Below are 13,303 nucleotides of genomic sequence, written 5' to 3'. Positions count from 1 at the left end.
TGAGATACAGTGAAAAGTGTTGTTTTGAGTGCTATAGAGGGAGATCATGCCATACAAAGTACATCAGAGTAGCAGAGCAGACGTGCGGAATCCAGTGTTACAGCTGCAGAGAAGCTGCACGGAGAGAGAGAGAGAGAGAGAGATCACCATTAACAGTCGAGAGATCTGTTCAAAAGTCTGATAACAACAAGGAAGAAGCAGTTCTTGAATCTGTTTGTATGCATATTCAAACCTTTATATCTTCTTACTGAAGGAGGAGAGTATAACTGGAGTGGAAGGGTCTTTGATCATGTTGGCTGCTTTCCTGAGGCTGTGAGTTCAAATTTAAGCAGGCAACACCTCAACTGGGAACTCAGTCAGGACAGGAGACTCTCATCAGGACAACATAAATACTTCAGCAAAGTCCTCAATGTCTCTGAAGTGGTCACCTCATTGGGGTCCCTGGCTTGTGACTAACCCAAAATGGAGAAGGTTTATTCAGGAAGGCACTGAGAGATGGCCACGAAGGTGCAGAGGAGAGCTTGTGGCAATGGAAAGAGTGCAAACCACATTACCCCCCTGACCACACAACTTCCATCTGGCAGAGTCTGCAGATGGTGCATTAACCTACTTGGAACCTGTCAAACTGAACTGGAAGCAAGTTATACGTGATCTCGCTGAGTTGCATAAAATGCTGGTGCTGAGGATAAATAATTGTTTGTTAGCCTCCTCTCACATTTGTTTTGCCTCACCATCCTGTGCTCCAGTCATGTTCACTGCAGCCAGACTGAAGGTTGCCGGTCACTCGCAGGTGTGAAACAAAAAAAAAACCCCGCAGATGCTGGAATCCAAAGTAGACAAGCAGGAGGCTGGAAGAACACAGCAAGCCAGGCAGCATCAGGAGGTGGAGAGGTCAACTTTTCGTGTGTAACCCTTCTTCAAGAGCTGAGTCAGATTAGCCCACTAATGTTACCTGCTATCGCTGAGTAAACGGTCATCCCAGAGGAAAGTTCGTAATTCGACTTGAAGATTGATCAGTGAGGGGACCAATCTTGTTTCTGGATCATGGACTCAGAATTGATGATCCCTCATTTTAAAAACTAAGGTGGAAAAATTTAGCCAAATCAGTTGGTCCTAATTACAGGTGACAAAGTAAATAGTATAATACATCTTTTGTCTTTTATTTTAGAATTAGAATCCCTACAGTGTGAAAACAGGCCCTTGGGCCCAACAGGTCCACACCGACTCTCCGAAGAGTAACACACCCAGATTCATTACCCAAAACTTCCCTTGATTAATGCACCTAACCTACACATCCCTGAACACTACGGGCAATTGAGCATGGCCAATGAACCTGACCTGCACATCTTTAGACTGTGGGAGAAAACCAGAGCACCTGGAGGAAACTCCACACAGACAGTCACTCAGGGCTGGAATTGAAGCCAGATCCCTGGCGCTGTGAGGCAGCAGCGCTAACCACCGAGCCACCGTGCCACCCAAAGAATTTTTTCAGTCTGCTGAGGCAAGAAAAGCACCACCTTCATTTATGAACATCTCACTATAGTTTCCTCTTGCCATGAGGCTGCAAGAGATGGAAAGATCATGTGACATTGCATCACTTCCTGTGATGATATACATTGTGTCTCATTAGCATATCTCATAGTCAGACTTAATACCTTATACTACAGAGAGGGGAAACACAGTCTAATAACATTGTCAACGAATAGACAAATGGACACAGGGAACATAGGTGATGTTAAATATCAGTAAATATAACATTTTACACGCTGGAGGAAAAAATGGGGATATGCTTCATTGAACTGTAATAAACTGACTACAGAAAGGTTGAAAGAAATGTGGGAAATATTGCTCACTTGACATTGACCCATGTCAAACAGTTCGGATGAACAATAAACAGAATGCCACACTGTATTACCAAATCAATTAGTTTAAGTCTGACACTGTCATACTGAAGTGAAATGTTGCTTTGTTCTGATCACTGTGTGAATTCTGTAGTCTGATCAAATGATTCATGTAGGAAACATTAAAACCCTGAGAACAGGAGGAGGAACATAACACTGACCGCTAAAGTCAAAAGCCCGGAAAAGTTAAAGAACCTCAGTCTCTTTAGCATTGAAAAATAATAAATGAGAAAGAACCTTATGGAAGCAGTAATTTCAGTCTTGATACTGTAGCAAAGAGCTTGCATCAACACAATGGGCCAAATGGCTTTCATTTGTGCTCTAAGCTTCTACAGTTCCATGATACTGAGATTGGAAATGCTTAATTCTGAACAGCATCTTTAGATGTTTTGTCCTATCTCACCTTTATTCAGTCCCCAGCGTTATTAATCAGAAAAAAAATTCAGAATTATTTAAAATCTATGAAAGGACAGCTACTAAAGCTCCTCCAGAATAGGACTGTGGCAGCTTTTTGACCCTGATCAGTAAAGCACAGACAGCAACTCAGCACTGCGAGCAATATTTAATTTATAGAGGAATGTAATTAAATATTTTACACAAAGACCAGTCATGAGTTACTTTAACCATGTCAGACTTAAAAGCTATTCAAAGCTTCCTGAAGAAAATAGCACAGACAACACTGTAACGACGAGTGACAGTAATTCGGAGGTAGTCAATTCCTTGTGACAAGAGAGAGAGCATGGATCTTTGCTTCCACCTTCATTCACTGCCCTTCACCACAGCCCATCTTTCTTATTTCCTGGCCTCAATTCAAGTGCGTTATCTTTTATGGATATTTTCATTGCCTATGGTTCAAAATCTCTCTCTTCCCTTCAATTTTTGGATATTTCTCCAAATTTTACTTGGGTTAGTGCTCCTATCTTTCGCCTCTTCTTCCAGCTGCCCCTGTATTCTGAGTGCGTTGAATAAAAAAAGTCATTCTGCACCATCATTTTTTTGCATAAGTTCACATACTAACTCTGTCTTCCTTTCATTGTGCAGTCCGTGAACTTTTAAATGCAAACACGGCGATCATGACATGCTGTGGTACATTGTCCCCTTTCCCCAACCTTGCATTTGTGCCTCACTAAGGTTTTCACATAAAGACACTCAATGACAACTCAAGTTTCAATCATCAGTTCTCCAAATCTTAAGTGCTGGGGGTAAAGTGTATGAAAGGTCCTTCTGCTGTTTATATTAATCTAGAAAGGGTCTGAAGTTTGATGCTTTAGAAATTGACTGTTTACCTTCAATTGTGAAGCATTCTGCTCCAACTATATTACTTAAATGCTTGACGAAGAGAAAATTCAAACACTTAGAATTGTGCCCTTTATGTTATGTTGCTTCTTCAGCTGCTTCTTGTCAAAATGAATCACCTCAGTTCATGCTTCTTTTCTGCATTACATGTCATCTGCTGTTTGTCTGTCCACTCTGCCAACCTGTGTCCTCTGGAGCATTTACACCATCTTCCTCATGGTTTTCACGATGCACTACTTGCACTCACTGCCTCTGAAATGTTACCATATTGACATTTGATCCATTTGGTCACCTTATACTCACAAACCAAGTACAACAATGTCTCTTTTCACACTGGACTGGAAACATACTGCTGGAAGAAATTGTCCTGAACCATGAAAGTGTAACCTCTCTCAGCCATTTGTATTCTGAAAATCCCAGTCTATATTTAGATAATTTAAGTCGCTTGCTATATCACCATTCAATCTTACACCAGACAGTACTGGAGAAGAAGGATTCTGCGCAGCTGCATTAAGATCTCTCTACAGGGACGGTCCTCTTAAAAATAAAATTGATAAATTGCTTAAACAAGTTCAAAGCTCAGATGAGTTGCAAAATGTCCACATTACAGAGAAGGAGGTGCTGGATGTCTTGAAATGCATAAAGGTGGATAAATCCCCAGGACCTGATCAGTGTATCCTAGAACTCATTGGGAAGCTAGAGAAGTGATTGTTCGACCTCTTGTTGAGATAATCGATAGTCACAGATGAGGTGCCAGATGACTGGAGGTTGGCTAACGTGGTGCCACTGTTTAAGAAGGGTGGCAAGGACAAGCCAGGAAACTATAGACCAGTGAGCCTGACATTGGTGATGGGCAAGTTGTTGGAGGGAATCCTGAGGGACAGGATGTACATATATTTGGAAAGGCAAGGACTGATTAGGGATAGTCAACATGGCTTTGTGCATGGGAAATCATGTCTCACAAACTTGATTGAATTTTTTGAAGAAGTAATGAAGAGGATTGATGAGGGCAGAGCAGTAGATGTGATCTATATGGACTTCAGTAAGGCGTTCGGCAAGTTCCCCATGGAAGACTGATTAGCAAGGTTAGATCTCATGGAATACAGGGAGAACTAGCCATTTGGATACAGAACTGGCTCAAAGGTAGAAGACAGAGGTGGTGGAGGATTGTTTTTCAGACTGGAGGCCTGTGACCAGTGGAGTGCCACAAGGATCGGTGCTGGGTCCTCTACTTTTTGTCATTTACATAAATGATATGGATGTGAGCATAAGAGGTACAGTTAGTAAGTTTGCAGATGACGCCAAATTTGGAGGTGTAGTGAACAGCAAAGACGGTTACCTCAGATTACAACAGGATCTGGACCAGATGGGCCAATGGGCTGAGAAGTGGCAGATGGAGTTTAATTCAGATAAATGCGAGGTGCTGCATTTTGGGAAAGCAAATCTTAGCAGGACTTATACACTTAATGGTAAGGTGCTAGGGAGTGTTGCTGAACAAAGAGACCCTGGAGAGCAGGTTCATAGCTTCTTGAAAGTGGAGTCGCAGGTAGATAGGATAGTGAAGAAGGCATTTGGTATGCTTTATTGGTCAGAGTATTGAGTACAGGAGTTGGGAGGTCATGTTGCGGTTGTACAGGACATTGGTTAGGTCACTGTTGGAATATTGCATGCAATTCTGGTCTCCTTCCTATCAGAAAGATGTTGTGAAACTTGAAAGGGTTCAGAAAAGATTTACAAGGATGTTGTCAGGGTTGGAGGATTTGAGCTACAGAGATGATATTAAAACAGAAAGTGCTGGAGAAACTCTGCAGGCCTTGCACTATCTCACACTTGAAATATGAATTCTATTTCGCTCTCTGCACTGAAGCTGCCAGATCTACTGAGTTTGTGATTTATCTTTTATTTGAGCAGACTGTGGATAAGTCTAGAAACTTAATACTTTATCACTCTGTGTTCTTGAACTCTGCAAACTAATGCTGTAACATATGGTATAGTTGTAGTTTTAAAGACAGTAGAACGCTTTATTCATGTTGTACAATGATAAATTGTGTACTTTTAATTGTTTAATCTCTGGGAGATGTTGCTGTAATCTGTTGTTGGACAGGGATGATGCTGGCTGGCCAATATTTGGTGCCCATACCTAGCTGACCTTGAGAAGGTAAGCTGTCTCTTGAACTGCTGCAGTCCACGTGTTGTATAAAGACCCACAATGCCCTTAGGGAAGGTATTCCAGGATTTTGACTCAGTTATACTGAAGGAGCTAATTTATCCTGAAGTTTCTTTGTGTGCTATTGGAAGCGCCGTGATGAAAGTGGGGAGTATTCCATCACACTCCTGACTTGTGCCTTGTAGGTGATGGACAAGGTTTGAGAGTCAGGAGGTGAGTTTCTCACTGCAGTATGCCTGACCTTTGACCTGCTCTTGTAGCCAGTCTATTTCTGTATTTAAGTGAGCCTTAGATGTGCTTGCATGAGGTCTGTTGGTTTGTCCTTTTGCAAACGCCCCCTGATCTGGGCCTGGAAAAGTGAGAATAAAAATGTGTTGTAATGGAGTGCACACCCTTTATCCTTATCGAGCAAACAGCACGTACCTTTAAGCAGTTTGGTTTGGAATCTCTTGAGCTTGGAGATTGATTTCTACTTGTATGAAACAGTTACTGTGAATTCACATTTTGCAGATGAAATTAAACCCAGCTGCAACAAACAAGGATCAGAATGAACATCGACTCCAAAATTTTGCCATTCTGCTGACAGTTCGAGTCACAGCAACATTAATGTGTTCGATTGCGGCCAAGCAAAACAGCTCAGTGAAGAATAAACAATGTATGTTTGGTTTGTGGTCTTGTGATAAATGGAATATTTAATGACTAATCTAGGAGTGGAGTATGTGTCTATTCCAGGCGAAAGTGAGGACTGCAGATGCTGGAGGTGAGAGTCGAGAATGTGGGGCTGGAAAATCACAGCAGGTCAGGCAGCCTCCGAGGAGTAGGAGAATTGACGTTTCGGGCAAAAGTCCTTCATCAGGAATGATCTTTCGTTCTGTCACGATTGTCTGGCTATGATGAGACCAACAGTTCTCCAAATACATGGTTACATCCATAGGACATGGTAACTAGAATCCATTAGAAAGATTTTCCAATCCCTGAACTAAAGTGATCCAACATAATGAGCATCTATGGCGATGTTTTTGAAGTAAATTACCCAAAAGGTTCTTCTGCTTGTTCCTGCTTTTTGTTTTGTTGCAGCTACCCTCATCTAGATATTTTCTGATTGATTTTTTTTTGAATACTTGAGGAACAGGCTGGAATCTGAACTGGGGTGCCTCTTCATCTAGAAGTAAGGACATTACCAGTGCACCAGAGTTACCCTGACTGACAGATTGCAGAAGAATTAAAGGCACTTGGGTCCTGTTGAAATCCAATGTAGTTACATTGAGCTGATCAACTAAGCTGTCTGCTTGTGACTCTGAAACCTCTCATCGTTAATGGTGATATCAACTGGAAAGTTTAGAGATTTGGAATTTGGTTTCATATTTTAAACAAAAAAGAATAGTTAGTATTCTTTGATTAACACTGAGTATTCAAGGTATCCAATCCAAGTCTGTACTCAGCTGATATGATTTCAGTTTAAAAAACTGATCCCTGTTGTTTTGTGGATAAACTCAGTACAATTAAACTACAACTTGATATCAGCTCCTTTGGCTTTGAAATTTCAAGCAAAAGATTTGGAAGAATGTGCATTTTAAATACATTCCCAAAGACAGAGTATCTGGTGATCACCTTATCTATGTGTTATGAAATAGAACATAGAACATTACTGCACAGTACAGGCCCTTCAGCCCTCCTTGTTGTGCCAGCCTTTTATCCTACTCTAAGATCAGACTAACCAACATCCCCTTCATTGTGATATCTTCCATGGGCCTATCCAAGAGTCACTTAAATATCCCTAATGTATCTGACTCTACTACCACCGAAGGCAGTGCATTCCATGCACCCACCACTCTCTGTGAAAAGAACCTACCTCTGACATCTCCCCTAAACCTTCCTTTAATCACCTTAAAATTACACTTCCTCATGGCAACCATTTCCACCCTGGGAAAATGTCTCCGGCCATGCATTCTATCTGTGCCTCTCATCAGCTTGTACACCTCTATCAAGCCACCTCTCATCCTTCTTCGCTCCAATGGGAAAAGTCCTAGCTCCCTCAACCTTTCTTCATAAGACATGTCCTTCCGTCCAGGCAGCATCTGGTAAATCCCTGCATCCTCTCTAAAGCTTCCACATCTTTCCTATAATGAGGCAACCAGAACTGATGTTCCAAATATGGTCTAACCAGGGCTCCAGAGAGCTGGAGCATAACCTTGCAGCTCTTAGACTCAAACCCCCTGCTAATGAAAGCCAACACACCAAACGCCTTCTTGACAACCCTATCAACTTGAGTGGCAACTTCGAGGGAGCTATGGACATGGACCCCAAGATCCCTCTTTAACTCCACACTGCCAAGAATCCTGTTTTTAACCCTGTATTCAGCATTCAAATTCGACCTTCAAAGTGAATCACTTCACACTTTTCCAGGTTGGACTCCATTTGCCACTTAACAGCCCAGTTCTACATCCTGTCAATGTTACGTTGCAACCTACAACAGCCCTCCACACTATCCACAACTTCACCAACCTTTGTGTCATCAGCAAACTTACTAACCCACCCTTCCACTTCCTCATCCACGACATTTATAAAATCACAAAGAGCAGAGGTCCCAGAACCGATCCCTGTGGAACACCACTGGTCACTGAGCTCCATGCTGAATACTTGCTATCTACCACCACCTTCTGTCTTCTATGGGCCAGCCATTTCTGTATCCAGACAGCCAGATTTCCCTGTATCCCATGCCTTCTTACTTTCTGAATGAGCCTACCATGGGGAACCTTATCTAACGCCTTGCTAAAATCCATGTACACCATTTCCACTGCTCTACATTCATCAATGTGTTTTGTCATAACTTCAAAGAATTCAATAAAGTTAGTAAGGCATGACCTGTCCCTCACAAAGCCATGCTGGCTATTTCTAATCAAACTATGGTTTTCCAAGTAATCATAAATCTTGTCTCTCAGCATCCTCTCCAATACTTTACCCACCACAGACATGAGACTGATTGGTCTGTAATTCCCAAAATTATCCCTATTCCCTTTCTTGAAAAAGGGAATAACATTTGCCACCCTCCAATCATCTGCACTTCTCCAATGGACAGTGAGGACACAAAGATCATCGCCAAAGGTGCAGCAATCTTTTTCCTCACTTCCTGTAATAACCTTGGTGACATCCTGTCTGACCCAAGGAACTTATCTATCCTCATGATTTTCAAAATTTTCAGCACATTCTCCTCCTTAATGTCAGTTTGTTTGAGCATAACAGTCTACTTCACGCTCTCCTCAGAAATGTCAAGGTCATGATGAAGGGCTTATGCCCAAAATGTCAATTCTCCTGCTCCTTGGATGATGCCAGGCCTGCTGTACTTTTCCAGCACCACACTTTTTGACTTTGTTCATAGGTTGTAGGCATCATTGGTTACTCCAACAATTATCAACCATCCCTAATTGCCGAGAGGGTAATCATATTGCCTTGGGTCTAGATTCACATGTAGGCCGGACCAAGTAAGTGAGGTAGATTTCCTTCCCAAAAGGACATTAGTGAACCTGATGTGTTTTTAACCAACCATCAGTTAATCAAATGCTGGGTTCAGCATTTTTAATTAATTCAAGTTTCACAATCTACCATGGCAAGATTTGAACCCATGCACCCACACCATCACCTGGATCCCAGGAATAATAGTCTAACAATAATATCACTAAGTCACTGTCTCCCCATTCACCCAGACCCTGTGAATGAATTTAGAAGCTGCACAAGCTTTGATATATGTCATTGGTCTGGAATGTTAACTCTGTTTCTCTCTCCACAGATGCTTCCTGACAAGTTGAGATTTTTTCCAGTACGTTGTGATTTAATTTATAGTATGCCTGTCCCTGGGTCAGTAGACAGTGTGCTAGAGTCTGAAGTTTTAGAAGAAAGCAGTAATTCTGGCTGACACTTGAAGTACAGTGCTGACGGAGTGCTTCAAAGTTGGAGGCATTGATTTTTGGATGAGATGTTGACCTCTTTCTTCATACTAATGGGTGGTTGGTTAGCTCAGTTGGCTGTGTGCAGCGTACTGCCAATAGCATGGGTTCAATTCCCACACTGGCCGAGGTGTGACTCTCCTTTATAACCTCTCCCCTCGCGTGAGGTATGGTGGCCCTCAGGTTAAGCCAACACCAGTCGTCTCTGTCTAATGAGAGAGCAGCTCTATTGGTTTGGTAAGACTATAGTGACATTACCTTTTACTTTGATGGGTCATTTGGATATTGAAGATGCCACATCACCGTTAGAAGAAGTATTGAGAGTTCTCTTGATGTCTGACTCAATGTTCTGTGAAAGAGCGCTGGCAAAATCAGATAATTTGTCTCATTGCTGTACGGGGTATATTTGCATTGAACCTTTAGAGGTACAACAACATTGACCATACTTCTTAGTCGCCTATTGTGTGTCAAATGCTGCAAAATGTTTCCCAATTTTGAGAGGGCACAATATAAATAAAAGTTGGCCTTTATTTTGCTTTTTAAGATGACTGCATCAGCCATAATGAGAACCCAGTACCCACTGGAACGACTTCAGCAGGACTTTATTTGGAACCAATTTTGCTGAGAAAAGCATTATCCTCAGATACTTTAAAGTAGAAAATCCATCTCCTGTGAAGCGATTTGACTGAAGTGACCTGAGGGATCAGTGCTATTTCTGCATTATTCATGAAACTGGATTATTTGATGTTTAAATTCAACAACATAACAAAGATGAGTGTAGATAAAAGAAGCTAATCTTCCCATCCTTTGTCTGTCTCTAAACTACCCCACAATAGATTCCGACTGCCTCTGAAAGGCTCGACACATTTTTCCTTCACTCCTGACACACAAATCTTCCATATCTTCATAATATTTTCTGCTTTTGGATATCAGTCCCAATTTTGCCTTTAACCAGTTTGCTTGCTTAAGTCCCCTTGCTTGTTACTTGGTATATGACCTGAAATACTAATTCAGGATTTATATTTCATCTTCCCACTTATCTGAGGTATCAGTGGGAGATCTTGTGGCACAGTGAGCAATCTTTGAGCTGGAAGCTCTGGGGGAGGATCCTCTCCATGGCTTGACATTCACAGGAGATGTATTCACAATGTGGCTGGACAGGTTGATTATCAGCCTGCAACCCCTTTCAATGAGCAGTAGAGTTCCCTGGCCAGTCAAACCCAGGTTGAGGTGCCCACCTCCCTCCCCACCCATCCCTCGCTTACCTTACCCCTGACCTCCAATGCCTCCAAGCAATGCATAATGTTCCATGAAAAAACAGCCATGGAAACAACATATGCATTTTCTTTCCAAGTCAAAGTGTGTATCAATGAAAGCTCCTCAATGTTCAGTTTGAAAAAGCTCAGAAACCAGTTTCTTTGGTGATTCTCCTGCAAACCTCTACAAACCCCTCTAACTATCTCTCAATGGCAGAGGGAAGTCAAAGGTTGGTGACATTGGCTTGTAACTCCATGTCCTGCATCCCTCTCTGGATAATCCCTTCTAATACAGATGGGCCAAGGCAGATTATGGGGAGACATTTGGAGGCCTGGTACTAGTTTAATGGCTGTTTCACAGATGGTTGCAACTTAATTTTCTTCCTTAAGATCTTTTGCACATCCCACATGGGATTTATGACCCATTGACTCGAATAGAATATGCAAAAGGACAAAGGCCAGGACAAACAACTGAGCTGTTTTTGCTTTTTGTAGTTCATGGGATGTGGCTGCCTCTGGCTGGGTCAGCATTTATTGCTCATCCCTAAATCCCTGGAGAAGGAGATGGTGGGGGGTTTTCCTTTGTAATTGCTGCCACCTTTGGGGGATAGGGAAAGCCACAATCGGAAGGAAGATCCAGGACTTTGACCCAATCACCCAAAATCATGGTGAAGCAGATTGAGAGACACACAAAGATTAATAGCATTGCTGTTTATCCTTTATAATTTCAATTAACAGATTGTTGATATTAGATTAGATTAGATTCCCTACAGTGTGGAAACAGGCCCTTCGGCCCAACCAGTCCACACTGACCTTCCGAAGAGTAACCCACCCAGACTCATTTCCCTCTGACTGATGCATCTAACATTATGGGCAATTTAGCATGGGCAATTCACCTGACCTGCACATCTTTGGACTGTGGGAGGAAACCAGAGCACCTGGAGGAAACCCACACAGACATGGGGAGAATGTGCAAACTCCGCACAGTATGGCAGCTGTGTCCTGGGTATTAACAAGGGTGGGCTCTGTAGTCAGGTGCATGGAGCACTGGACTTGAACTGCACAGTGTACATTGTTTGTACTTGACAAGTTTCCTTTCTGGAATTCAAACTGATTGACAATCTCACAGGGAGCACATGAGGGAGAAGGTCAAGGACCAGTATGGCCCAGTTCAGAACCGAGATGCGAGTCTGATCCTCCATCTCAGGACGTGTGGTGGCTGAAATACTTCTATTGCTCCTGGCCTACAGGCCATTCGGTGTTGGTGCTTACCTTTTCCTCAAATCTTCAGCTAATGTGTATCCCTAAGCTTGCTGTGTAAACTGCAGAGCAAATAATCTTAGAGGCTGTCAGTCTTATTCAAATTTGGAAATGGTCAATGTATGGCTGGGATGATTGCACACTTCTTCTCCCAAGTTCAAGCCACAGGTTTGCAGCTGAGTTTGAGATGTCTAAAAATGTTTTATAGCCTGACCTAACTCTAATCCACCTGTGTTTGGGTGTTAATGTTTAACTCCAAGTTTCAGGACCAGTGTAATGTCCCTTTATTGGTTGGGGATACATATCTTCCATGACCTTTTTTTTGTATTTCATGGGATGTGAGTATCACTGGCAAGCCTAACATATGTTGCCCATCCCTAATTGCCCTTGAACTGCAGGGTCTGCTGGGCCTTTTTGGAGGTGATCACTTTACTGAGGGTCTGGAGTCACATGTTGGGCAGATGATGTAAGGATGGCACATTTCCTTCCCTAAGGGGACATTAGTGACCCAGGTGGCTTTTAACAAGAACTGGCATTTATTTCATGATCACTATTACTGCAATTAGCTTTTTAATTCCAGGTTTATAAACTGATTACTTTTTAATTCATCTAGTTACCATGGTGGGATTTGAACCCATATCTCCAGAACATTACACAAAAGCTCTGGATATAGTCAAATGGCACCACTCTCTTCCACCACAGAGTATTATCTGATCTGCACCTTGTTAGTCAATTTTAGTTCATTGCATTAGAGTAGAAATGGGAAAAAAAAAATTGGCTTCTCAATCCTATTCCTATGAAGCTATTACAAAATGTAATCAATGTGTTAAAAAAAACTGTCATTGGCTTGTTTGACACATGGTTTACCGATGATCAGGGTTGGTTTAGCTTGGATGGCTGGTTTGTGATACAGGATGATGCCAACATCACGGGTTCAATTCCCACACCAGCTGAGGACTCTCCTTCTCAATTGGTCTCCTTCCTGATGCATGATAGCCCTCAGGTTAAACTCATCATCAGTCATTTCTCTTTATGAAAGAGAGGCCCTGTGGTCAGAACCAAGGTGGGTGTCTGATCCTTGATCTCTGGATGCGTGGTGGCTGAAATTATTCTGACCTACATGCCATTCTGTGAAAGTATACTGACGTCACAGCCTCAGGAGAAAAGAAGGCTTCCTTCTATCAGGTATTCTGACTGTAATTCTGGTCATTATTAATAAAATTAGTTACCAAATTAGTGGGCAGCACGGTGGCTCAGTGGTTAGAACTGCTGCCTCACAGCACCAGGGTCCCAGCTTTGATTCCAGCCTTGGGCGACTGTCTGTGCGGAGTTTGCACATTGCTCCTCTTCTCCACTACACTAGACTGCTCTGGTTTCCTCCCACAGTCCAAATGTGTGCAGATCAGGTGAATTGGCCATGCTAAATTGCCCATCGTGTTAGGTGCATCAGTCAGAGGGAGATGGATCTGGGTGGGTTAC

The sequence above is a fragment of the Chiloscyllium plagiosum genome, unplaced genomic scaffold, assembly GCF_037043375.1.
Source record: "Chiloscyllium plagiosum isolate Xiang-an unplaced genomic scaffold, Cpla_swu_hap1 HiC_scaffold_39, whole genome shotgun sequence".
NCBI lineage: Eukaryota > Metazoa > Chordata > Chondrichthyes > Orectolobiformes > Hemiscylliidae > Chiloscyllium > Chiloscyllium plagiosum.
Note: the sequence above shows the minus strand (reverse complement) of the source record.